The sequence below is a fragment of the Chiloscyllium plagiosum genome, unplaced genomic scaffold, assembly GCF_037043375.1.
Source record: "Chiloscyllium plagiosum isolate Xiang-an unplaced genomic scaffold, Cpla_swu_hap1 HiC_scaffold_5, whole genome shotgun sequence".
Lineage (NCBI taxonomy): Eukaryota > Metazoa > Chordata > Chondrichthyes > Orectolobiformes > Hemiscylliidae > Chiloscyllium > Chiloscyllium plagiosum.
In genome coordinates this window covers 48,880,986-48,907,514 of record NW_028270143.1, presented here as the reverse complement: position 1 = coordinate 48,907,514, position 26,529 = coordinate 48,880,986, and the positions used below count along the sequence as shown (strand labels likewise).

At 40.3% G+C, this 26,529-nt stretch overlaps 1 protein-coding gene across 2 annotated transcripts in view; it reads right to left on the bottom strand.

The window, feature by feature from the left end:
• The window catches only part of calcr (calcitonin receptor), a 277,357-nt gene that overhangs the window by 165,035 nt on the left and 85,793 nt on the right, over window positions 1–26,529 (bottom strand). The window lies entirely within an intron of this gene.

Genomic DNA, 26,529 nt, shown 5'->3' with positions numbered 1-26,529 from the left:
ACTTACAGACAGTAGTTGTTAGCTAATTGGATTCATTCTACATGATATCAAAACATGACAGATGGCATTAGATGATGCAAAAATTATGATCCCTGAGAATATTTCAGCAATAGTATTGAAGACAAGTGCTCCAGAACTTGATGCTTCCCTAATCAAGCTGTTCCAGTACAGTTACAGAACACGCATTTACCCAGGTTTTACCTGGAAAATTGCCCAGGTAAGTCTTTTACACAAAAATCAGATCAAATCCAATCTGGTCAGTTACTGCCCATCAGTCTCCTCTCGATCATCAGTAAAGTGATGAAAGGTGTCATCAACAGTGCTATCAAGCAGCACCTGCTCAGCAATAACCTGCTCAGTGACGCCCAGTTTGGATTCCACCAGGGCCACTCAGCTCCTGACCTCATTATAGTCTTGGTTCAAACAAGTTCAAACTTTATTCAAACAAGAATTTCCCTCGACTTACTGAGTCAGGCATTTGGCAATTTTTGGTAGCAAGTGGACGTAGATCCAGATCTGCTGTTGTCATATAATTTTAGAAGTCACACAACACCAGGTTATAGTCCAACAGGTTTATTTGAAATCACAAGCTTTTGGAACACTGCTTCTTTGTCAGGTGAAAGCTTGTGATTTCAAGTAAATTGGTTGGACTGTAATCATGTCATGTGACCTCTGACTTTGTCCACTCCAGTCCAATACTGACATTTCCACATCATGTCATACAATTTGTGTTGGAAGCTGAATAACACAGTGCACTAATTGGTTCACTTCCATTGCTTCTGCTGAAACCCACTGTTGCAGCAGTACAAAATGAGTGTTGTACCTTCCACCTAACTATCTATACTTAACCTTTACATAAATATCCCTCACCTTGATGAGCCTAAAATCCAAAGAAAATATTGCTAAGGTATAATTTGCTTGTTCAAAGAAAAGAGCATCTAGATCAAAAGTGCAGAACTTTCTTGATGCAAAATAAATCTTAAAAATGAAGGCTTTTGTTGTTTAACGAATGCAAATTTCTGTTATGTGTAGTTACTACCTGCTGAAAATTTAATCTTGGCAGTGTTGGGAATGACTGTAGGTGCAGTTTACATACTGTGTTCCTGGTGGATCCTAAGTGTTCCAGAATTTGCTCAGATTTTCAAAGGGAGGATGTGAGGTGATAATGGGGAAATTTCTTGCATCTAATGACTGGCCTGTAAAACACAGAGGGGAGACTAGAGATGAGCAGGACACATGTTTCAGTGACTGGCCATCCTGTCAGAATTGCACTATAGAAACACCACTGCCAGCTCAAAGAAGACCTGCTGAAATAAAAATAAGGATTTTCAAGCGACCATACGACTATGAAACATGGCAGCAGATATACGCCATTCAACTAAGTGAATCTACTCCATCATTCAATGAGGTCTTGGCTGACCTAATAATCTCCAAGTCCACTTTCCTGCCTTTGTCTAATAACCCTCAATTTCCTTATTGATTAAAAATCTGTCATTTTCAGCATTGAATAAACTTAATGACCCAACATCTAAAGATCTCTGCTGTATAGAATTCCATAGTCACTTGCCTCTGAGAGAAGGACTTCCTCCTCATCTCTGTCTTAAAGGTCTGATTCCTTATCCTAAGATTATGCCCTGTGCTCTGACAGGGGAGTCACTTTTGGACTGGAGGAAAAGGGATAGTGATGGGCTGGATTCAATGGCAGAGTATTGCTGCTGATTGTCCTGCACAGGACTGGAACAACCAAGTTGAAGTAAGTGAAGTCTAACCTCCTTAGAAGCTATTTGTACTGGTGGGGTTGGGAATGAGCGTGTAATTTTTAAACGGGAATTCTGTGAAAATGAACATTCTGGTGCATGTTAGAGCCCAGTGTTCAAAGTGGGGAGAAGTGTAATTTTTTTTGCCATGAAAACTCTCAGAACTAGGGAGGATCTTGTGCTTGATCATACCTACTACATGCCATTTGACCATAAGGCCATTTTCATGAGCATTTATCTTGCTGGACATCCAAGGCACTGCCCAATCCCTTTGGCAAAGCAGTGGAAATCTCCATCAAGACTGCCAAATATCTTTGTTGCTGGTCCTCCAGCTCCCATCTCCTGGTTTCCAATCACAGCAGTCGATTAGTGCATTTAGAAAATAGCTTTGCGTGGGTGACAGGGATACAGTGTGGAGTCAGGACTCAGAAATTAGATGCACACTGGGCTTCTGTTCCAGCTTCAGAAATCTCACCTTTGACTGCATTACGCTCAACAATACCGATTCACCTTTCTACAATAACAGAAAATACTGTGAATTCTGTGAAATTTGAAAACAAAACAGGAAGTGCTGAAAAAACTGAACAGGATTGTTAGCATATGCGAAGACAGAAAGAGAATTTCAAGCCAAATTCTACTCACTTTTTTGTGCCTAAAGCTGGTGATAATATGTTGTTTGTCCTCTAATATTTATAACAGCGCAATGCTGTTAAATTTCAATATTAATAAACTAGAATTGTCAGTGTGAAATTAGAAATGAAGAATTTAGCAGGAATTGCATTTTGAAACAATGGTACTGCTCCACAGTAACTGAAGCAAACTGTGCTTGCTTTCAAATGAATTAACAAGGAAATTAAAGAAACAATAAAATAAAAATTAGGATGTCAGTCTGCATGCATAATTATTCTTGGAACTATGATACAAGTGCAACCTTAGACTCAATTTCCTGTTCTATGTTTATTGATTAACTGGAAAGCATGTGATGTGCCTCCTGAAAGATTGTCATAAACAGCTACCAGTTGATTGATTAGATGTGTTGAATAGACCAGTTCATTTCATTTGGTTGAAAATATGATGTAATGCAAGATAAGAGGACGATATCAGTTTTTCTAAAAATGAAATGCTACATGATTTAATTACTTGGTCTAAAGCCGTCACTGTCTATTTGAGTAATTCATAAAACTCATGTCCCAGCACAACCTTGTTCTTTGTACTGTTTAAAGGAGATTACGGTTTGGATAATTCATCTCTTCATAATAAAACTTTGTTCTCATTTCAGTTCAGCAAAATAATATGCTCCTTAACAAGAGATATTTTCTCAAAGCTTTTCATCTTGCATTCATTGGAACAACTCATAATTAATGCCAAATTGAAGGGAAAACAACAGCCCAGGCTTTCCTCTGGTTAGACGGTTATTACTCCAGCATGGATGAGAATTGTACCTGGTGAGAAATGACAATTTCAAATAAGCAAGTATTCTATGCCTAGCACCTTCTGAAAGTGTCTATTTAAGTTGGATACTTTATACGGGTTTTGATGTCATTAGCTGAAATAGTTAGACTGTTAACTACGAAAAAGTTGAACTGTTAGCTATTAAATTGACCACACACACACACACCCAACCACACCTCTCCCCAGACCTGAATACAACACCCCTCCATGATGGCATCCTCCAATTACCCCCATTCCCCCACCAGACTGTGCTAAACACAAGCAATACACCCCCACCACCTGGCAACCAGACCCGAACACTGTGGCTCAGTGATTAGCACTGCTGCCTCACAGCACTAGGAATCCAGATTCGATCCCAGCCTTGGACAACTGTCTGTGTGGAATTTGCAAATTCCCACCCCCCCCCCCCCCTCCCCACCCCGTACATGTGTGGGTTTCCTCTGAGTGCTCTGGTTTCCTCCCACAGTCCAAAGATGTGCAGGTGAATTGGCCATGCTAAGTTGTCCTATAGTGTGCAGGTTAGGTGCGTTAGTCAGAGGTAAACGTAGGGTATTGGGTAGGGGAATGGGTCCAGGTGGGGTACTGTTCGGAGGATCGGTGTGGACTTGTTCGGCCGACTTGTGGGCGGCACGGTGGCACAGGTGGGCGGCACGGTGGCACAGTGGTTAGCACTGCTGCCTCACAGCGCCAGAGACCCGGGTTCAATTCCCGCCTCAGGCGACTGACTGTGTGGAGTTTGCACGTTCTCCCCGTGTCTGCGTGGGTTTCCTCCGGGTGCTCCGGTTTCCTCCCACAGTCCAAAGATGTGCAGGCCAGGTGAATTGGCCATGCTAAATTGCCCGTAATGTTAGGTAAGGGGTAAATATAGGGGTATGGGTGGGTTGCGCTTCGGCGGGGCGGTGTGGACTTGTTGGGCCGAAGGGCCTGTTTCCACACTGTAAGTAATCTAATCTAATCTAATCTAATCTAATCTAATCTAATCTAATCTAATCTAATCTAATCTAATCAAACGGCCTGTTTCCATACTGTAGGGATTCTATGATTCTAAAAAACCCCAACCACTCTGGAACTGATTTCTTCCACTCAAGCCAACCTACTCTAAACATGCAAACCCTACCTTACCATCTGGCATCCACTGAACTGGCATCCTACTGCTCGCTTTTGTGGCATCCTAATCATGCAACCCTACACCCCTTCCTAGCTGGTATCCTACTCAACTAGCATTCTGCACATCTCGCACCCCACTTCCTTTCCATTTGGCATCCTTTCCCTTGCACACTACTCACTTCACAGCTGGCATCATTTCCAGCAGGCAATCTCCTTACCTCGTACCCTATTCTCCCTACGCATCTGGCATGATACCCTAGCCTCCCAGCACCTGAACATCACAGTTACCTGCAGTTCAATAGCAGCTGTGGATGTGACTGTCTGGATCTTTAACTGCTCTGGAGATTCATTCTGTCCTGCAGAATTATTTCCAAATATTTCTGTACCTTTGATATTCGATTCACTAGTCTGTAGCTCCTTAGTTTATTCCAAGCACCCCTCTTGAATAACGATACTACATTAGCTGTCCTCCAGTCCTCTGGTACCTCTCCTGGGGTCAGAAAGCATCTGAAAGTGAATGTCAGAGCTCCCAACAATCTCCTCCGATTAAGTGGTTTTCTTGATCACTTCAGTAGGCATCTTCAAATGTCGTATGAAATTGTTCAGACATTGACTAAGTCTGATATGGGTGATGCAACATCCTCTATATAAGCATCATTAGTTAGCGAGCCAAGCTAATGTAACAATTTGGTACCACTCATAGTCACTTGTTTTCTATGTAATAGCCCACCAGTTACCAGGTTCATTAAATACAACATCCTAACTTATTTCTTGGTTGTTAGTCAAAATCATAATCATCATTCCAGAGTCTTGAAAGAAGTGGTTGGGTGAGATAGATGATGCATTTCTTTTAATGCTCTAAAATTTCCTAAATTTGGAGAAGGTTTCATTAGAAAATACCAATTGTAACTTCTTTATTCAAAAAGAGGGGACAACTGGAAGCAGAAGACTATAAGCCAGCTTAATGTCTGTTATACAGAAGATGTTATAAGTTTTAACTAAAGAAGCTACAATAGGCACACAGGAAAGTTCAAGGTAATCAGGCAGAGTCAACATGGTTTTGTGAAAAGAGAAGTCATGTTCAACTGATTTATTGGAGTTCTTTGAAGAAGAAGCATGCGCTGTGGATAAAGGAAAATCAGTGGATATATGGTTTGCAGATTTTTGGAAGGCATTTGATAAGGTGCCACATCAAAGGTTATTGCAGGGAATAAAAACTCGTGATGTAGTGGTTAACATATTGTAATGGATAAAAAGTTTAGCTGGATAGCAGAGAGTAGGAATAAATGGGTGTTTTTATGGCTGGCAAGATATAGTGAATGGTGTGCCATCAATATTGGACTTTTTACAATTACTTCTTCCAATTTATATAAGTGACTTCAATGAATGTCTGAAAGGAAGGATGTTAAATTGCCTATTGGCACACAGAGAGACAGAAAAATAAGTTGTGAAGAGATGAGGAAGCTACAAATATAGATTAAGGAAGTAGACAAAGATGTGACAAATGGAGTCTATGGAAAATCTGAACTTGACCATTTGACGATTTGGCAGGAAGAATAAAAAAATGTATTACATACATGGTGAGCTGTGTAATGCAGATCAATCTGAGTGTCCTGATGCCTTAAGGTTGGAATGCTGCTACAACAAATAATCAGGAAAGCTAATTAAATGTTATTTATTCTTGCAGGGTGAATTGAGTACTGAAGTAGGCTGGTTACACTTCAGTGATGAAAGGCATTGACAAAATGTATAAAGTATTGACCTCATTTAAGAATGCATGCTCGAAGCAGTTCAGATTTGTCAACAAATACCTGGAATTGATGGGCTGGAGGAGCAACATCTCATATTCTGTCTAGGCACCTTACAGTATTCAGACTGAACAATGAGTTTAACAATTTCAGAATGTGATCATCCTCCTCTATATTCATGATTGTAATTTGTTTTTTTTTCAACCTATTTTTCTAATCAACCTGTTCAGATTAGTTATTACACATGTCTAGAGCAGGTTTGATTTGAATCCAGACCTCTCAGTCCAGGGTAGGAATGCTAGCACTGCGCTACAAAATCTAATTGGAAAGGAACATCATTTATTGTTGAACACCAAAATAGAGCCACTACCCATGATGTACACAGGATAATCTCAGTGGGACAGATAATTCTGCAGACCAAGCCTTCGCTGTACTTTTTCATTTTTTTTCCCCCTAGATCCAGAAGTGCTCTCACACAACTGAACAAATTTTATTCCATCACCAAATTAGCAATATATTTTGTTTTCATCTAGTAATCATCACCAATAAATCACCTGTGCTTCCAACTGAATAATTCACATACAAAGCCCATTCAGGGCAATACAAGCCAGCAAAGGTGAGAGCAAGGTAGGGAGAGCGGGAAGGGGCTAAATCAAATTGAAGTTGGACAGGGAGGTAAAACCCTGCACTTACTGTGGTTCCCACCTTTCTCTAAAGGCATTGATAGTGTTGGTGAACATTGTGTGCTCCCTCCCCAACTAAGCCTTTTTTTTTGTACTTAGCTTTCTTTTGTTTATCAGAAGTGTTATTCCAACTGAATGTTTTTATTCTCCTATCACCAAATCCATGTGAATATTTTTTTTGTTTTTAACTACTAACCATCACCTGTAGTTAACCATGTAAGCAATTAGATATTTTCATGCATTTTTTCCCTTTGCACTGAGTCTACTTTACAAAGATCTCAGGTGATGAGTTCCTTGCCTGTTGTTGAGGGAACTCAATGAGCTCCATGAGGAGATTAATTAGTGATTCCCCCGTGGACCTTGTAGGGGTTATCCCAATTACCTACTTCCACACCCTGAAATCCTGTTTTGTATGGGTTGTTCCCAGCACAAACATCCCAATTTCAACATTTACCCTTCTCATTAGTAACCTACCTAGCATTTATCTCTCTCTTGGCTTCTCTTTAGCTATCACTTTGTTTCCCTACCCCTCATCTCTCCTTCTCACTCTCTCTCATCTTCATATCCATGTACTTAATTCACTTCTCTGCCCCCACCCCCACTAAAAGCCTCACCCCACAATCTGCATAAATACTACCCTTCCCCAGCTATTTTCAGTTCTGACAAAGGATTGCTGGACTCAAAACATTAGACCTGTTTTCTCTTTACAGATGTTGCCAGATCTGCTGAGGTTTTTCCAACACTTGTTTTTTTTCTAGAATGGATGGGTTTTCTAATGAAAAAAGATTGGTCAGGCTGGAATAGAAGCAGCTGCAGTTTAGAAGGGTCAGACAAGACTGAGTTGAAATATGTAAGATCCTCAGGAATCTTAACAGTTTGGATGTGGAAAGTATGGTTTCTCCTGTGGAAGAGTTTTGTTCTCACAGAGGGTCGGAACTCTCTTCATCAAAAAGATAGTGAAAGTAGAGTCTTTGAATATTTTTATGGTAGAGGCAAATAGATTCTTGATAAGCATGAGGTGAAATATTCTTGGTGATGGATGAGAGTGAAGTAATCAGATCAGCTATAATGTTATTGAATGGTAGAGCAGGATCAAAGAGCCTCGTGAACTTCTCCTGCTTCTAATTCATATTTTCATATGTTTGTATATTTATACTATCATTTGTTGAATTGTACTCAATGTTGAAAGCAAAGGTGCAGTAAAGACTAGCAATATCAGGTGTTATTGTGTGGATTTCACACCTTTCATTATAGCTAATTTTGCAAATTCTGTGCTGATTCTGGGGGTGGTAGATGCCACTGTACTAGAAGGGCTGAATTTAATGGCTGCAGCAGTGGTCTCTATCCACCAACCAGAAAGCCAGTTATGGTCTTTTCTGGGAACTCAAATGGAATGGAAAATGCCTCAGACTGGGACTGCAGCAGGCCGAGAACCATAAACATTGGTGGAGGCATGGAGAAGAGGTGAGTGGGGTGTTGTTGTCATTCCTCAGCAATGGCTGACAAAGGAAGTCAGAAAATGTATTAAAAAAAAAGAGATCCTATAAAGTGGCTAAGAGCACTGGGAGATTAGAAGATTGGGAAGGCTACAAAAACAATCAGAGGATAACAAAGAGAGAAATAAGGAAGGAGAGGATCAAATATGAAGGTAGGCTAGCCAGTAATATTAGAAATGATAGTAAAAGTTTCTTTCAATACATTCTTGATGTCACAAGGAATTAAGGGCTACGGGGAGAATGCAGGTAAGTGGAGTTGAAATGCCCATCAGCCATGATTGAATGGCGGAGTGGACTCGATGGGCCGAATGGCCTTACTTCCACTCCTATGTCTTATGGTCTTATGGTCATGGCCCAACAGGATGGTCAGGAAATGTTCTTTTAGTTGAGTAGCCCTCTGTGGGGCACAGAAAGCACAATAAGGAGCCATCACCAACCTCCCATCCTGAGACTGCAGGAAGGCCATCAGGTAATACACACGAATGCAGCCGGTGTTTTGGCATAAGCTAAGAAAGCTACAGTTTAGAGCCCCACGTTATGAGGTGCCTCTAAATATAAAAAGAAATGACTAAATTTCAAGTCTTACATAATCCATTAAAAAATAAAGTTGATGGGGAAAAAAAGACCCTTTTAAAATAGACATTTTAGATCTAATATGGCAAAGAGATACTTGTATGGCTACACAATGATATGAACAGTCCTACTTGTAACTTTAAAACTGATCAGCAAGCCTTGATTTACTCTCTGCTTCCATTTAAGAAATGCAACATTCAGACGCTAAGACGTCTGTATCTTCAAATTCCAACAACAATGCAGATCAAACACACACCCACAGTGCAAGAATAAATATAACGTACGTTTTGAATTTTGAAAATGGTTTCTTGTTTAAAAATCGTTTTCGCGGAACTAATAAAACATAAAAGTACGCCCTTCTCCTTTACAACAGGTAAATTTACATATTATTAAAGAATGCATATTGCATGTTTTTACTTGTAAACATAGAGAATTTCCTGCTTATTTCTCTTGTTGTTATTATAGAGAGGCCATTTAAGAATGAGAGGAACTGTTGAAAGTGGATGTCAGAAGAGAAAAAAGCAGCTGCTTGAAAGGTTGCCAAATTAATTACTGTAAATTGATAGTTATTTCATTGCAATAAAAGAGAGAATCTCCTATTCGAGAGAGTCAATCTAGCCCACAGCAACCACAAGTATTCATCTCTTTGACTAGGATAGATGACTTTATATTTATTCCAGCGAAGGCAGAACTATGATTTCAAGATTGCTAGAAGGCACCGGCAAGCAAGATGTCGGGAGCATCTGGAATAAGATGGGTGAACTTGCAGCATGGGTTGGTACCTGGGATTTCTATGTTGTGGCCATTTCAGAGACATGGGTAGAGCAGGGACAGGAATAGTTATTGCAGGTTCCGGGATTTAGATGCTTCAGTCAGAACAGAGCAAATGGTAAAAGAGGGGTGGTTTGGCATTGTTAGTCAAGGAGAGTATTACGGTTGCAGAGAGGACATTTGTGGATTTGTCTACTGAGGTAATATGGACTGTGATTAGAAACAGTAAAGGAGAGGTTACCCTGTTGGGAATTTTCTCAGTCTCCAAATAATCCCAGAGATGTAGAGGATAGGATAACAAAGGTGATCCTTGATAGGACTGAGTGTGGCAGGATAATTGTTATGGGGGACTTTAATTTTCCAAACATTGACTGGGAATACCCATAGTTCAAGTACTTTAGACAGGTCAGTTATTGTCTAATGTGTGCAGGAGGGTTTCCTGACACAGTATGTAGACAGGCCAACCAGAGGGGAAGCCACTTTGGATTTGTATGGGGTAATGAACCCAGCCAAGTGTTAGATTTGGAGGTAGGTGAGCACTTTGGTGATAGTGACCACAATTTGGTTATGTTTACTTCAGTGATGGAAAGGGATAGGTATATACTGCAGGGCAAGAGTTATAGCTGGGGGAAAGGCAATTACAATGTGATTAGGCAAGATTTATGATGCATAGGTTGGGGAAGGAAACTGCAGGGGATGAGCACAATTGAAATGTAGAGCTTATTCAAGGACCAGCAACTGGGGTCCTTGAGAAGTATGTACCAGTCAGGCAGGGAGGAAGTTGTCAAGCGCCAGAGCTGTGATTTACTAAGGAAGTTGAATGTCTTGTCAAGAGGAAGAAGAAAGCTTTTGTTCGGATAAGATGTACTGGCTCAGTTAGGACAAGTTAACCAGGAATGATCTAAAGAGAGAGCTAAGAAGTGACATGAAAAGTTGTTGACTGATAGGATGAAGGAAAAGCCTAAGGCTTTCTATCGGTAAATTAGGAATAAATGAATGGCATAATCTTACTCTAGTCAATCAAGCATAGTAGTGGGAAGTTGTGCGTGGAGTCAGAGGAGATAGGGGGAAGCACTAAATGAATACTTTTCATCAGTATTAACACAAGAAAAAAACAATGTTATCGAGTAGAATACTGAGATTCAGGCTACTAGACTAGATGGGATTGAGGTGCGTAAGGAGGACGTGTTAGCAATTCTGGAAAGTGTAAACATAGATAAGTCCCCTGGGCCAGATGGGATTTATCCTAAGATTCTCTGGGAAGCCAGGGAGGAGATTGCAGAGCCTTTAGCTTTGGTCTTCATGTCATCATTGTCTACAAGAATAGTGTCAGAAGACTGAAGAATAGCAAATGTTGTTCCCCCGTTCAAGAAGGGGAGTAGAGACAACCCTGGAAATTATAGAACTGTGAGCCTTATTTCGGTTGTGTTGGAATAGTGTTGAAAAGGATTATAAGAGACAGGATTTATAATCATCTAGAAAAAATAAGTTGATTAGGGATAGTCAACATGGATTTGTGAAGGATAGATCATGTATCACAAACCTTATTGAATTCTTTGAGAAGGTAACCAAACAGGTCGATAAGGGTAAAGCAGTTGATGGGGTATATATGGATTTCAGTGAGGTGTTTGATAAGGTTCCCCATGGTAGACTATTACAGAAAATACGGAAGCGTGGGAATGAAGGGATTTAGCAGTTTGGATCAGAAATTGGCTAGCTGAAAGAAGACAGAAGGTTGATGGGAAATGTTCATCCTGGAGTTCAGTTACCCGTGGGGTACCGCAAGTATCTGTTTTGGGGCCACTGTTGTATGTCATTTTCATAAATGGCCTGGATGAGGGCATAAAAGGATGGGATTAGTAAATTTGTGGATGGCACTAAGGTCGGAAGAGTTGTGGATAATGACAAAGGATGTTGTAGGTTACAGAGGGACATAGATAAGCTGCAGAGCTATGCTGAGAGGTGGCAAATGGAGTTTAATGCAGAAAAGTGTGAGGTGATTCACTTTGGAAGGAGTAATAGGAATGCAGTCTATTGGGCTAATGGTAAGATTCTTGGTAGTGTAGATGAACAGAGAGATCTCAGTGTCCAGATACATAGATCCTTGAAAGTTGCCATTCAGGTTGATGGGTTCTTAAGAAGGCAGACGGTGTATTACCTTTTATTGGTAGAGGGATTGAGTTTCGGAACCATAAGGTCATGTTGCAGCTGTACAAAACTCTCGTGCGGCCGCACTTAGAGTACTGTGTACGGTTCTGGTCACCACATTATAGGAAGGATGTGGAAGTTTTCGAAAGGGTTCAGAGGAGATTTACTAAGATGTTGCCTGGTATGGAGTGAAAATCTGACAAGGAAAGGCTGAGGGACTTGAGGCTGTTTTAGTTAGAGAGAGCAAGGTTGAGAGTTGTCTTAATTGAGACATATAAGATAATCAGAGGATTAGATATGGTGGACAGTGAGAACCTTTTTCCTCGGATGGCAATGGCTAGCACGAGGGGACATAGCTTGAAATTAAGAGGTGATAGATATAGGACAGATGTCAGAGGTAGTTTCTTTACTCAGAGTAGTAGGATGTGGAAAGCACTGCCTGCAACTTAGTAGACTCGCCAACTTTATAGGCATTTAAATGGTTATTGGATAGACATATGGACAAGAATGGAATAGTGTAAATTAGATGAACATCAGATTGGTTTCACAAGTCAGCACTACATCGAGGGCCGAAGGGCCTGTACTGTGCTGTAATGTTCTATGTTCTATACTTTTATGATAGAGATGTGAATGTGACTTCTACACTTGAGAATGCTACAAAGCCTGAAATCCCTGCTGAAGAAAATAGATACACAAAGAATAATGATGTTGATCTCAGAGTAGTCTTGACTAAGGATAAGTTCATTATCAATTCCATTTGCTGGATAGCTTTGAGTCTTTTTTTAGATTAGATTAGATTACTTACAGTGTGGAAACAGGCCCTTCAGCCCAACAAGTCCACACCGACCCGCCGAAACGCAATCCACCCATACCCCTACATTTACCCCTTACCTAACACTACGGGCAATTTAGCATGGCCAATTCACCTGACCTGCACATCTTTGGACTGTGGGAGGAAACCGGAGCACCCGGAGGAAACCCACGCAGACACGGGGAGAATGTGCAAACTCCACACAGTCAGTCGCCTGAGGCGGGAATTGAACCCGGGTCTCTGGCGCTATGAGGCAGCAGTGCTAACCACTGTGCCACCGTGCTGCCCGTGTTGGCCATACCTGCAATTAGAACAAAGAACAGTATGGCACAGAAACAGGCCCCCACCAAGCCTGTGCTGACACATGGTGCTTTTCTAAACTAAAAATCTTTTGCCTTTAACATGGTCAATATCTTTCTATTTCCTGCTTATTGATGTATTCATTATTCATGATGCCTCTCAAACTTTGCTACTATATCTGCTTCTACCACCTCCTCTGGCAGCACATTCCTGGCACTTACCACCTTCTATATAAAAAACTTGCTTCTGACATCTCCTTTAAACTTTTTCCTTTTTCTCTTAAACCTATGTCCCATAGTAATTGACTATTTCTGCCCTAGGAAAAAGACTCCAACTATTCGTTCTATCCATGCCTCTTATAATTTTGTAAACCTCGATCAGGTCACCCCTCAGCCTCTGTGAAAACAAACCAGCTTTGTTCAATCTCTCCTCACAGCTCATACCCTCTAGGCAACACCTTGGTCAACCTTTTCTGTACCCTCTCCAAAACCTCCACATCGTTGTGCTAGTGTGGCAACCAGAACTGTACACAATGTTTTACATGTGGCCTCACTAAAGTTCTATATAGCTGCAACATGACATGCCAATTTTTACATTCCATGACCTGACAGATGAAGGTAAGCATGGCATATGACTTCTTGTCCACCTATTCCATTTGTATTGCTATTTTTAGGGAATTGTGTACCTGCATGCCTAGATCCCTCTGTACGTTAATGCTTCTAAGGGTTTTGACATTTATTGTATGCTCCCTCCTGCGTTTGACCTTCTAAAATGCATCCGCTCACATTTTTCTGGATTAAACTCCATCTGCTATTTCTCCACCCAAGTCTCCAGCATACCTATACTCTGCTGTATCCTCTAGTAATCTTCCTCACTGTCTAAAACTTCCCCAACCTTTGTGTTGTCCAAAAACTTACATTTCAGATCACCAACATTTTCCTCCAAACCATTTAGATAAATGAAAGGAGTCCCAGCATTGATCACTGTGGTCACAGATCATTGGTCACAGATCTCCAGTCAGAAAAGCACCCTTCCACTGCTACTCCCTGTTTCTATGATTAAGCTAGTTCTGTATCCATCTTACCAGCTCTCCGCAGATCTCATGTGACTTGACCTTCTTATGACTCTGCCATGAGGGACTTTGTCAAAGACCTTGCTAAAGTCAATGTAGATACCTCCATCACTCTGCCTTCATCAATCATCTTTGGCACCTTGTCAAAAAAACTTAATCAAGCTTTTGAGACATGATATTCCCAATACAAAAAAAATGCTATCTGTCAATAATAGATCCATCGTTTTCCAAATGTGAATGAATCCTGTACCTAAGAGCTTGCTGAAGCTGTCCCTGTCCAAATGCAGCAAGAATTGGCTAACATTCAGGCTTGGGGTGATAAGTGGCATGTAACATATGTGCTATATATGCGCCAAGCAATGACCATTTCCAGCAAGAAGAAATCTAACTGGCATGGTTTCTTAGGTCAAAACTCACTGCCAGTATGATATAGACTGAGTGCTATGGCAGGATTAGATCATGGAACAAGGATCAAGTTCATAATGATGTCTTAAACCTTATTAATAATATCACTTACCTACATTTCTATAATATCATAGGCTTACACATAGTGAGGAAGCACAGAACCCAACTTATTGCTATACATTACAGACACATATCTGAGTGACTGAACACACTACACTGACTCTATTACACTGAGTGAGAGTGATCAAAGTCAGGCTGCTACTTTTACAATGGAACATGTTGTGATGTCACTTAGAGTCATAGATATGTACAGCACTGAAACAGACTCTTCGGTCCAACCCGTCCATGCCAACCAAACATGCCAATCTAATCCCACCTGCCAGCACCTGGTCCATTTTCCTCCAAACTCTTCCTATTCATATACCCATCCAGATGCCTTTTAAATGTTGTAATTGTACCAGCCTCTTCCACTTCCTCTGGGAGTCCATTCCACACACGCATCACTGTCTGTGTGAAAAAGTTGCCCCTTCAGTCTCTTTCATATCATTTCCCCCCTCACCCTAAACCTATGCTCTCTCGTTCTGGACTCCCCCACTCCAGGGAAAGGACCTTGTCTGTTTAGCCTATCCATGCCCTTATGGCTTTATAAACCTCTATAATGTCACCCCTCAGCCTCTGATGCTCCAGAGAAAATAGCCCCAGCCTTTTCTCCCTATAGCTCAAATTCTCCAATCCTGGCAACATCCTTGTAAATCTTTTCTGAACCCTTTCACATTTCACAATATCCTTCCAATAGGAAGGAGACCAGAAATGCATGCAATATTCCAAAAGTGGCCTAACCAATATCCTATACAGCCACAACATGACCTCCCAACTCCTGTACTCTATACTCAGACCAATAAAGAAAGCATACCAAATATCGCCTTCACTATCCTATCTACCTGCAACTTGACTGTTTTCAAGCTACAGTCCCTGCCTGGTCTGGAACTATTCAATAAGACAACATCTCACTTTTTCCCTTTCAGAAATGGGAACTTTTTTTCTGATAACATGTACATGCATATAGATACATTGTGATGCTGGAAAAACACAGCAGGCCAGGCAGCATCCGAGGAGCAGGAGAATCAACGTTTCGGGCATAAGCCCTTCTTCAGGCCTGCTGTGTTTTTCCAGCATCATATTTTTCAACTCTGGTCTCCAGCATCTGCAATCCTCACTTTCTCCTATAGATACATTGTGTCAACATATTTAGAACATACTTTGGTGGATATATGATATGACCAGATCTAGTCCTTATAGTTATTACACCTTGGTCTTGTAACTTTGCTGGGCCATATGTTGTCTGTAATCACAGATGTGTATTAGCAAATGTGTGGTTTTAGTCTGGCAGGGTTATCTTCAGTATCTAAATTGTATTCTGTGCGACACATGATGGGTTGTTGAAGGACGGATATGTCACCTATTTCTTTGCAGGACTCTACCATTATTCATTACAACACTGGAGATAGTGCTGTAGTATCTAGCCATGAACATCCCACCTGCCTGCTTCTGGCCCATATCCCTCCAAATTTTTCCTATGTTAATCTGAACATTTCAAACTCTTTTGCTTTGACCTGATTCAAGTTGGGATAACTTGACTTCATGCTCGCTGATCATGCTCTTGCATTATGTTCTCTCTTCTTTCTAACAACCTGCTCATACGTAGCAGGTTGGGTTGCAACAGTGTGGAAAGGAAGAACTGTGCAAGTCTGCTTTCTGAATATGGAGAATATCAGTGAGTTACCTAGAGTAGTGGTATGTAGATGTACAAAGCTATCCAAAATCTTGGCATGTCAGTTTACATTTGAATATCATGGATTTTACTATGAACAGTGCATTTTGCGAGACTGTTTGGCTGAGGATAGTAAGGAAAATATATAATACATTGAACAACTATTCCAAGCGTATCTTGAAAGGTGCACAAGAGACCTGTAATTGTCATACACACATTGAATATGGTGGTCAATGTGTCAACCTCTTTGCAATGGTGAGATCTTGATTTGTCATTAAAAATAGAGAATGGTGAAATAGGTAGTCACCAGAATGTAATCATTTCCTTAGATGTTGAAAATATCAGTTGCAGTCTGACACCCTACTCAAATGGAATCACTAATTGAATGAAAGGTACTCTCGATTGTTAAGGTTGAAGGAATTGACATGTTTCACAAAATCTGATTATTTGATCAATGTTGGTGAGAAAAAAATGGATTCACACACCAACTTAGCTTTATCTACACTCAAATGATCTATATTTATAATAAAATATTAAAAGGTATAGATAGAGCTAATGGTAGTTGGCTTTTCCCTAGGATGGGAGATTTCAAGACATTTTTAAGGTGAGAAAAGAGAGATTTAAAACATACAAGAGGGGCAATTGTTTTTACACAGGTGTTTTGCATGTAGAATGAACTTCCTGAAGAAGTGGTGGGTGTGGGCACAATTATAATGGTTAAAAGACATTTGGATAAGTACACCATGAGGAAAAATTTGGAGGGATATGGGCCAGAAGCAGGCAGGTGGGATTAGTTTAGTTTGGGGTTATGTTCAGCATGGACTAGTTGGACCGAAGGGTCTGTTTCCATGCTGTATGACTCTATATGCTCTAAGATGACTTGAAATAGAGCTTGTAGAATTGAAACTTGTTTTCCTTTAAAAGTTACATTCCTGGAAAGTTTTAGTTCATCACCAAATGACCAGGAATGTCGTGCTGTTTAATATTTTTTGAATTGGCTGAATTTGTTCCGCTCAGCTGTGACCAAGTGTGTGAGATCAATGTTAAGACCATCTTCTAACAGATATTCAATAATATCCACTTGAAGTCTTAAAGGAGTATCTTTGATCTCAGCAAAGTTTGGAAGTCAGCAAAGAGAATCACAAATAGTCATTTCAGAACCTGATTTTTTTGAATCTCTAAATCGTACCCTGGGATTTTCTTAAGCAAGAATTGAAGTCCTGGAGATGCACTTGTGAGAGGTTTTCAATATTATTTCCAATGGTTTATGATTAGTGCAAACAATTAAATGCTCACTTAATTGATATTTCTGAAAGCACCATATCCCGAAAACTTTTTCAATGTTGGAATCATTCACCCGAGCAGTCGTAAGGACCTTAGACCAAATGCAATAGGCTCATTATCTGTAACAAACAAAATTCTCGGAAGTATGTACCTATCAGGCAGGAAAGAAATGGTCGTGTGAGGGAGCCTTGGTTGACGAGAGAGGTTGAATGTCTGGTAAAGAGGAAGAAGGAGGCTTACATAAGGTTGAGGAAACAGGATTCAGACAGAGCAGTGGAGGGATACAGGATAGCCAGAAGGGACCTGAAGAAAGGGATTAGGAGAGCTAAGAGAGGGCATGAAAAATCGTTGGCGGATAGGATCAAGGATAACCCCAAGGCATTTTATGCGTATGTGAGAAACCTGAGAATGACGAGAATGAGGGTAGGTCCGATCAAGGACAGTAGTGGGAGACTGTGTATTGAGTCGGAAGAGATAGGAGAGGTCTTGAACAAGTACTTCTCTTCAGTATTTACGAACGAGAGGGACCGTATTGTAGAAGAGGAGAGTGTGAAATGGACTGGTAAGCTAGAAGAGATACCTGTTAGGAAGGAAGATGTGTTGGACATTTTGAACAACTTGAGGATAGACAAGTCCCCCGGGCCTGACGGGATATATCCTAGGATTATGTGGGAAGCAAGAGAGGAAATTGCAGTACCGTTGGCAATGATCTTCTCGTCTTCACTGGCAACGGGGGTGGTACCAGGGGACTGGAGAGTAGCGGATGTTGTGCCCCTGTTCAAAAAAGGGAATAGGGATAACCCCGGGAATTACAGGCCTGTTAGTCTTAATTCTGTGGTAGGCAAAGTAATGGAAAGGGTACTGAGGGATAGGATTTATGAGTATCTGGAAAGACACTGCTTGATTAGGGACAGCCAGCACGGATTTGTGAAGGGTAGGTCTTGCCTTACAAGTCTTATTGAATTCTTCGAGGAGGTGACCAAGCATGTGGATGAGGGAAGAGCAGTGGATGTAGTGTACATGGATTTTAGTAAGGCATTTGATAAGGTTCCCCATGGTAGGCTTATGCGGAAAGTCAGGAGGCATGGGATAGAGGGAAATTTGGCCAATTGGATAGAAAACTGGCTAACCGGTCGAAGGCAGAGAGTGGTGGTAGATGGTAAATATTCAGCCTGGAGCCCAGTTACAAGTGGAGTTCCGCAGGGATCAGTTCTGGGTCCTCTGCTGTTTGTAATTTTTATTAATGACTTAGATGAGGGAGTCGAAGGGTGGGTCAGTAAATTTGCAGATGATACGAAGATAGGTGGAGTTGTGGACAGTGAGGAGGGCTGTTGTCGGCTGCAGAGGGACTTAGATATGATGCAGAGCTGGGCTGCGGAGTGGCAGATGGAGTTCAACCCTGCCAAGTGTGAGGTTGTCCATTTTGGAAGAACAAATAAGAATGCGGAATACAGGGTTAATGGTAGGGTTCTTAGTCAGGTGGAGGAACAGAGGGATCTTGGGGTCTATGTACATAGATCTTTGAAGGTTGCCACTCAGGTGGATAGAGTTTGTAAGAAGGCCTATGGAGTATTATCGTTCATTAGCAGAGGGATTGAATTCAAGAGTCGTGAAGTGATGTTGCAGCTGTACAGGACTTTGGTTAGGCCACAGTTGGAGTACTGTGTGCAGTTCTGGTCGCCTCACTTTAGGAAAGATGTGGAAGCTTTGGAGAGGGTGCAGAGAAGATTTACCAGGATGTTGCCTGGAATGGAGAGGAAGTCGTACGAGGATAGGTTGAGAGTTCTCGGCCTTTTCTCGTTGGAACGGCGAAGGATGAGGGGTGACTTGATAGAGGTTTATAAGATGATCAGAGGAATAGATAGAGTAGACAGTCAGAAACTTTTTCCCCGGGTACAACAGAGTGTTACAAGGGGACATAAATTTAAGGTGAAGGGTGGAAGGTATAGGGGAGATGGCAGGGGTGGGTTCTTTACCCAGAGAGTGGTGGGGGCATGGAATGCGCTGCCCGTGGGAGTGGTAGAGTCGGAATCATTGGCGACCTTTAAGCGGCATTTGGATAGGTACATGGATGGGTACTTAATCTAGGTTAGAAGTTCGGCACAACATCGTGGGCCGAAGGGCCTGTTCTGTGCTGTATTGTTCTATGTTCTATGTTCTATGTTCTATGTTCTATGTTCTATGTTCTAAGAGCTTAGAGAGATTAAAGTGTTGGAGAATGAACTATTTTATACACATTCAGCCAAGGTAATGAAGGTGTCTTCTTCTCAACCTCTCCTGAAGATGTGCTGACCCTCAGGTTAAATCATCGTCAGTTATCTCCCTGAAGTGAGAGAGCAGCCCTGTGGCTTGGTATGACTATAACGACTTTATTGGGCATTTTCACAGAGAAGATCACAAGAGTGAGATATATTGATCACAAAATTCAGAATATATGGGGATTAAAAAATTGAAGATCATGAGGTATCTTTGTAAATAACTTTGTCTTATCGTGTTGGAATCTCTTGTTGTCTACTATTTTGGTAGGATCAATTCTGACATTGAATCAGTTGAACCAAAGAAATTGAGTTGGCTTATGGTTGATTTCACATTTTTTGCATTGAAATCAGGAATGTGTGTCCTTGTCATTGTCATGAGATGCTGGAGGTTTGTATCATAATCATGTTTAATTCGTCTGAGGATTGTAATGTCATCTGCTGTCCAGAGACAACCTAGTTGATTCTCAATTATGTGGTCCAGACTTTGGAATATATCCTGACTGACAGATAATCCAACAGTAGTCTGAGGAAACAATACCTACCAAAAGGTGTTCCAAAGTTGTCAATGCCTGTGAATCCAGAGGATGATGTATGAACTAATATCCACTCTTGACATTAAGCTTGAAAAAATGCTTGAAGCTTGAAAATTTAGGATGAAGCTCTTCCAAGGTAGGATTCTTTTGTGAACCTCTCTTTAATGTGTTAGCGAATTGTCTTGGATCCAAACATGCACACACAGTGTCATTTATCTTCAAACCATAATGAATAATGTTTGACATTTGTGCCATGGAATTCATTCCAGTTTTGAACTTGACTTGAATGTGAATGCTGCACTCTTATGGAAAGGGCTGATGCTAGATTGGGTGCCATCTTTCAGATTTAACACTATAATGCCTTTAAAGTTACCAATAGCATTATACCAGATTGAGTAAGAATTAATCAGTTCGTGGACAGATGCAATGTTGCAGTCTGAAATCTTTGCATTTGTGACTGATAAATTTGTCATGTTGAAGGTCATGATAATATGTGGGTCTGTGCATGTAATGGACTAATATTAGAATGCTCTGATATATAAATGATGTAAAAGACTTCAGGTGTTCATTTCAATGAGCTATATTGATATTTAAGATAGATCGTTCCAATGCAATGAAGTCAAGATCCATTGTAAGCAGTTAGTTTATCATGCATGGACTCCAGCATGCCTTACCAGTTTCCTGAGTACATCACATATAAGACACTTACAGGGATGATGTTTGAACTTTTACAAAAATGTCTTCATGAGATGTTGCTCACTAGGCCAGAAACTATTACACACTTCAAATTATCCAGTTTAGAGTCATTCACATTGCTGTGGGCCTGGGGTTACATGCATATCAGACTAAGTGAGGACAACAGATTTTTTTCTCCCTAAAAGATGTTAGTAAATAAGATGGGTTTTTGGACGACAATCCATAGTGGCTACTTGGTCCCCATTAGCATATCTTTTGCTTTCAAATGTCTATTGAATTCAAATTTGACAACCTATCATGATGGGATGTAAACCTCTCTCTAAGACATTAGCCTGGGCCTCTGGATTATTAGGTCAATGACATTACCACTCTGCCACCACCATCCCCTGACCAACTTCCTTTAGCATTCAAAAGGTGGGTTAGCATTGAATTCTTCATCAGCGGCATTCTTAACTGACCTGGGCCAAGCATATACATACTGTGGATAAAACAGCAGGTTAGAGGCTAGAAATCCTGAAAGAAGAAACTTGCTTTCTGAATGTCCAAAGCTTGCCCACTACCAAACCAGTCAGCAATGTCTGCTCGTCCCTTATTTTGATGAGTGCATCTCCCATCAAAAAGTTAAACACCATCCAGGACAAAGCAGCCCATTTGATTGGCATTTCATCCATCACCTTCCATGTTCACTTCCTTTACCACCAATGCACATTGCCAGTGTGCACTGTTTACAAGATGCACTGCAGCAGCTCTCTAAGGCTTCTTTGACAGAATCTTCCAAATCTACTATCTCCTCAAAGGACATGGACAGCAGATGCATGGCAACAAAGTATATTTATCCTGCCTGCAGCACATCATCCTGACCTGGAAATATGTTGTTTGCCTTCACTATATCACTGTGTCAAAATCCTGAAAATCCCTCTCTCTTCTAATTCTTTTATGGAATGTTGGCATCACTGGCAAGGCCAACATTTATTACCAATGCCATGCTGCTCTTAAACTGAATGACTTCTTGGGCCACTTCAGAGGGCAGAATGAGTCCACCACATCTGTGTGTCTGGCGTTGTGTGTAGGACAGACCAGGTAAGGATGACAGACTTCCATCATTGTAGGACACCAGCGATCCAGATGGGTTTTCAAACCAATTGATGATAGTTTCAAGGTCAGCTTCTCTGAGACTAGTTTTCCATTCCAGATTTATTAACTGGATCAAAATGCACCTGCATGCTTGACAGGATTGGGCCCTGTGTCCCCAGAGATTTAACTGAGGCTATGGATTACTCATGCCTTGTTACCAACAAGTTGGAGCAGGCTTCATAATGCATTGTTAATTGTGTTGGATTTAATCCTCTAACCTGCCAAAAGTCCCACTCACTTTAAAATTTAACCATAGATAGATCAAAGTTCTAATAATAAGTAGCCAACTTCTGAATACTGGTGTGCAGCACTTAGTAACATTCCATTTATTTAAGTGCTGAGGAACATTTTTATCCACACTACAAAGTAAAGTAACTTTATTTATTTTTTGGGACATTGCTCTCTTTACTATCAATCATTAATGCACATCTTTGCTGTGCTACTTCACAATCATAGTAATTTTCAGCATAGAGCATGAATTGAATACAACTGATTAATTTCCCTATTTTCATGTTATCTGGATGATTTCCAAATGTGTTACCTTGAGGCTTCCCCTATTTGTAGTGGATCATGAACAATGCATCCTTGTTGAATCTACTACTTCCGAGAATTTGAAGCCTGATCAGAAAGTCCAGTGTAGATTGGAGACTGTGTGCATTCATGAGCGTTACTTCCATTATGCTTAGATTCTGTGATGTTGAGGATTTCTCCACGGATATGTCAGTAGAGCACAAATTGCTGATGCAATGACTCCAAAATAATAGTAATCACACTTCAAAACTGATCATTGGCTGCAAAATGTTTTATGAGTCCCTGAAAATATGGTCAAATGCAAGATTTACTTCAAATGCAATCCTTCTGATGTCAGGTTTTTAATGCTGTAGTAGAGGCAGCAGACACCTATTTTTCAACAGCCACTACCCATGTCCTACAACTCACTTGATGCTATCAACTCAACCTCACTAACCACAACTGTTGTTGCGCTAGTCACTGTGCTCATGAGTGAGAAAGATATGAAAGTGATGAGGACATTGACTTGCTCACAGATGATGACTATAAAGTCACTTTGCTTTTCCAGACCAACAACAAAAGTTTGAATTGAAGAATGCCTTTCAAATTAGGTGTTAAAACTAATTTAGTGTGCAAATATTTATTTCTAGGTAGTACAGGATTTTTCTGAATGAAGATTCTTTTAAAAATGGTTATAATTATTCAGTTAGATTTGTAACATCAGACAATCACTTCTCCTATTCTGTGGAATGATTGTTCATATTAAGCATAAAGCATTCTATTTCCTCTCACAGCAGTAATATAGCATCGGCTTCTATTAAAAAGATTTAGTATAAAACTAAATACAGATTAATGTCAAGTAAATGTTCTTTCAAAGTAACTTTATTCTTATTGTTACCTTTTTTTTCTAATTTGACCACCTTGTTCACCATATGAGGCAAGATCTGTCAGGTACTGGAATCGAAATTTATCCCTTTTGCTACTTTTTCTCAAGCTCCCATCTAAAGCATTTGAGGGGAGAGGAGCTGATCAGCTTCAAATACTGTAGTCACTTCATCCTTTTCTCCTAGATCAGCATTTCTGGTGCGCAATTGGCAAAATGACTCGTGAGCCATTGCTGCATGCAATTAAGTACCATATCACTCAGCGTATCCCTAATCTTTTCTTTATAAATGAAGGAGTTTAAATGCTGCCTTTGGAAGATAATCATTGTTTTGCCAATAATAATTTTTGCTACTTCATTGCCAAGCTGACTGTGTGGCGTTTTAGCACATAATTTACTCTCCATGTAAAAAAATCAGCAATACAGAAGTAAATGAGCAACAGCAAATTTAAGTACAAACTTTTATTAGCCATCTGGTCACTTATTAGTGGTGATCTTTAGGCCACCATCTCATTAGATTGTTTAGATTATTCACTCCAGAAGCAAAAAAAAAGACAATAACACGCATTAACCAATGATGATACTTGTCATGTATGTGGTTGTCTTGTGCACAAAGCCTTTAGGAAACAATTTAATCTTAATACTACCTTAATGGGAAAGCTGGAAAAAAGGATAATGATATTACATTGAAGTTTACCAAACAGGAAAACTATGCCATTGCTAATAAGAAATAATGTATTTAATTTTCTCCTTTCTTTGTTTCACCTGAATCTTACATTTTCCAGAGGGAGGAGGTTTTCTCAGATATCTTGAGAATTAAGTCCACTTTCTGTCTGGCCTTCTAATTTTCTATGGTCTGTTACTAAGTCTGTTCGACAACAAGCCCTCGTAGCTTGGTTATCATCGAAATAGGGCCTCACAGAGACCTACTAGATTAGATTAGATTAGATTAGATTAGATTACTTTACAGTGTGGAAACAGGCCCTTCGGCCCAACAAGTCCACACCGACCCGCCGAAGCGTAACCCACCCATACCCCTACATTTACCCCTTACCTAACACTACAGGCAATTTAGCATGGCCAATTCACCTGACCTGCACATCTTTGGACTGTGGGAGGAAACCGGAGCACCCGGAGGAAACCCACGCAGACACGGGGAGAACGTGCAAACTCCACACAGTCAGTCGCCTGAGGCGGGAATTGAACCCGGATCTCTGGCGCTGCGAGGCAGCAGTGCTAACCACTGTGCCACCGTGCCGCCCATAAAAGCTTCAAAATATTCATAGCTGAGAACAAAGACAGGACTATCTGGGTTGACTGCAGGACAGACTTTCTGTCTCAGAGCTTTGTGGACAGAAAAAAAGAGTGAGCTTTTAAAGAAAGAATACGCTGTAGCTGATATGGTCTGCAGGAGGATTAAAGCTGCTGGAACTTTGTGAAAGACTGCAGGAAGCTGTAGCAAAGAGGAACTTGAGCATCTTTCTGCATAAATCAGAAAAAAACCAAGCCTCCATGTTCAGCAGCTAATGGGGAAGGCAAATCAATTGTTAGCTTTTATTTCAAAAGGGATGAACAACAGTAAGATCTTGTTAAAGCGATACAAGGCATTAGCCAGACCACAGCTGGATTACTATGAACCTTATTTAAGGAAAAATATATTGTTATTGGAGACAGCCCAGAGAAGGCACAATAGGTTAATTCCAGGTATCCACCAATGTTTAATCAGTGAGGGAATCAAAGGTTATGAACAAAATGTGGGAACTGGACTTTCAGGGTTATCAGTTCAGCCATGATCACATTGAATGGCAGCACAGACTCAGCGTCCTACTTCTATTCCTATGTTTTAATATCTTATGGAGCTAAAAGGCAGAACTAAGGAGGGAAAATGGTTTCTGATTAAATAGATGCATTCTGTGACCATCTAGATATTCTTCAATATTTGTACTGGTGAACCTGGGACAATAAATAACTGCAGTGCACATTTTTTTATGGAAGTCAATTCTGGAATTTATGAAAAGCTTGAGTAGAAGAATATGGATGGTTATTTATCATAAAGATTCAGTGAAATGGAAAAACGAGAACCATTGGAAGCTGGAAGTAATGGTGGATTGTTCTGTATCAAGCCTGTAATCCTGTGGAGAATAAAGTATACAAAGTTTTGTAGAATTATTATCTATATAAAGACATTGATTAAGGTTATTATTTCTATAGCTTTGAGTATTGGTTACCTATCAAGTTAAAGTTTAGTTGAGGTTGTTTTTATTTTGTTACAGTAAAAGTTTTAATTTGAAACTTTGTTGGGGAGCTCCTTTAAATTGGTCACTGGGAGTTCACATCTTGTGTTTTAAGTTATCAGTCTCTAGATAGTTCATTACATATAGGAAATTATTTATACAATGCATCTTATTTTTATAAAATCATGCTTCCTCTACAGGAAAAAAGTACAATTTAAAACTAAAAGTAGTGAGTAATTTTCATAGAATCGTAGAACCATACTATTCAGAGAAGCCCTTTGGCCCATCAAATCTAGACTAATAAAAATCTACACTAAATCTATATTAGTCTCACTTTCTACCACTTGGTCCATAGCCTTGAATTAATGACATTTCAAGTCCTTATCTAAATACCATTTAAAAGTGATGAGGTGCCCTGTCTACTAATCTCCCACACAATGCTTTCCAGATTCCCACCATCCTCTAGCTGAAAATATCCTTAAATCTCCTTTCAACCTCCTGCATTTCACCTTAAACTATGTCTTCTCATTACTGTCCCTTCAATAAGAAGAACAATTTCTTTTATCTGCCTTGCCCATGCCCCAAATAATTATATTCACCTCTATCTAGTCCTCCATCAGCCTTCTTTGCTCATAAGAAAACAATCTGTACTTATCCAGCCTCTCTTTATAGCTAATATGCTTCCTCTCAGGTATTATACTTGTGAATCTCATCCACATCCCTTTCATTGCAATTATATCCTTCCCATTGTGTGGTGCCCAAAACTGCATCCAGTACTCCAATGTTTTGTATACTACAACTCCTTATTCTTATAAGCTATGCCACAACTGATAAAGTGTAAGGAAACTTGTTTATCATTCCCTCCATGACTCTATATATATCATGAATAATAAGGGACCCAGC